Source organism: Corvus kubaryi, unplaced genomic scaffold, assembly GCF_017639235.1.
Source record: "Corvus kubaryi isolate FWS band 111438036 unplaced genomic scaffold, C.kubaryi_AGA036_p1.0 137, whole genome shotgun sequence".
NCBI lineage: Eukaryota > Metazoa > Chordata > Aves > Passeriformes > Corvidae > Corvus > Corvus kubaryi.
Window position 1 is genome coordinate 8,721,136 of NW_024580671.1, and position 2,066 is coordinate 8,723,201.

General features: G+C 47.6%; 1 protein-coding gene across 1 annotated transcript in view; it reads right to left on the minus strand.

Moving 5' to 3' along the window:
- Positions 1–113, minus strand: part of CNOT2 (CCR4-NOT transcription complex subunit 2) — an 82,053-nt gene extending 81,940 nt beyond the window's left edge. Inside the window, exon 1 of the mRNA XM_042017779.1 lies at positions 3–113. The gene's annotated coding sequence lies outside the window, so the exon portion shown is untranslated. The remainder of the gene's footprint in view (positions 1–2) is intronic.
- Between the last annotated feature and the right edge of the window lie 1,953 nt (positions 114–2,066).

A 2,066-nucleotide genomic window follows, 5' to 3' on the forward strand; every position in this document is an offset into this window, starting at 1 on the left:
CCGCATGAATTTTCTTGTCCCGCGAATCCAAGATGGCTGAGTATCCAGCACGGAGGATGCTGGGGGAGCAACCTTTACCCTCTGACCCGGCCGCCGCCGTGACCCCGCCGCCGCTCGGCCCGGCCGCCAGCGCCGAGGGGCGGGGGCAGCGCCGCCGCACCGCCCGCAACGGCCCAGCCCTGCGGAGGGGCTGAGGGGGACGGGGAGGAAGGGGAGGAGGAAGGAGCAGCGAGGCTCCCTCGGCTGCGCTCCCTCCGCCTCCCGCGGGAGACGCGGCCCAGTGCTGGGGGCAGGGCCCGCAGGCCGCGGGGCTGCCGGATCTCACCGCGCTCCGGCGGCTCCACTGAGACGCTGCTGGCCTGGGACGCGCCCGGCTCAGATCCCGTTCTGTGAGGGGAGAGGGCGGCGCGCAGGCCTGGAGCGCCGGGCCAGACCGGGGCGCGGGGGTGAGCAGGGTCAGGGCGCAGCAGGGCTCCCCGATCCTCCCCTCACCCCTGCACCCCCAGGGCTGCCGGGGGCCTGTGGAGACCTACCGCAGGTGGACGCGCTCCCCAGGGAAGCGCCCCAGCTTCCAGAGGGGGTGTCCCATCCCCCGTGGCGCCGGTCTGTCAACTCGCTTTGGGTTGCAGAGTGCAGAAGGAACGGCCTGGCCTCGCCGCAGGTTTTGTGTTACCCTGCGGGCGATTTAGGTCAGGAACGACCCGGCGATGTGGTAAATTGTGTGAAAGTTACTATTTTCTCTGCAGTGTGGTAGCAGTGGAGAGACAGATCACACTATCCGCTTTGTATGTTAATAAAGTGGAAAAGTATTTCCAAGATCCGGACTTTTAGTTTATCGACCCTCAAAATGTATGTTGCAGCAGTGGCTGGAATACAGCAAGTGCTGATGTACAAAACACTCATGCAAATAATCCCCTTGAGTTCAATGAGACTGTCAATGGTGTAAGACCTAAGCCTGTGCACAAGTGTTTACAGGATGAAGGCCCACATTTTTGTGACTTGGCTGCTCTACTCCATCAAGAAAAACAATGTCACTGACACCTTAGTTTTGTTGTAAAATCATAGTAAAGTTTAAAATTTCAAGCAAAAATATGAGCGTATAATACTTTGTCAGAAATAGCAGGTTTCTTTCAGTAGTTTCATGTGTGCTTTTTCCTCAGGTTTGACTTTGAACCTCCAAACTGAATTTAGAATTACTGAAGAATTCAGTAGGTTACACAATACTGATATTTTATAGAAGCACTGGTACTACAGTAACGTCTGTCAACATAAATATGTTTTGAAGATAAAAGAACAGTCTTTCATCTAAGCCAGGAGACCAGTTTCTTAATGCTACCACCTTTTGTACAGTATAGTTGTGTGATGAGCATGGCTGCCATGTCACTGAAATGAATGTCTACATACACCATCCAGGAAAGCACTGCGTTTTATTATTCTAATAATAAACCTTTCATTTGTGACTCAAATATTCATGCATTTGCTAAAATCAAACCATTAAAAAGCACCAAAAGTGGCATGCTGTTTAGAGTATGAACTTCTGGACTACTTTTGTTGTTGAATCTGAAAAATCAAACATTTCTTCTTACCACAAATCAAATATAAAAGCAGTACTTTAAGACTGAAAAATATGATCAATGTTATTAGTGTTATTATATAAGTGTTTGGATAGTCTGATTCTTTTATACCCATTTATAAACATTTTGCTTCATTATGTTTCACACTCTAATGGTCTGAGTTTCTTTTTCAAAAGCTAATTTTTGTTCCATTTTCCCAAAGAGAAGTCATTTAAGACAATACCCAACAATATGATGCAAGTAAACTAAGAACCTGATATTGTCATTGCATCTACATGGACCACTCTCTCTGTCCTTTACAAAATTACAGTTTACATGCAAATCAATTAACATTTATAGAACAAGAAGCCTGAATAACTCAACAGAGCTAGGTAATGGGGAAAAAAGTGTGTTACCATGTCTTAGACTGGTTAGCTTAGTATAAACAACCTAACTAGCACTCACATTGTGTGTAAATTGTGATTTAAATTCTGTTAATTGAAAACGTCTAAC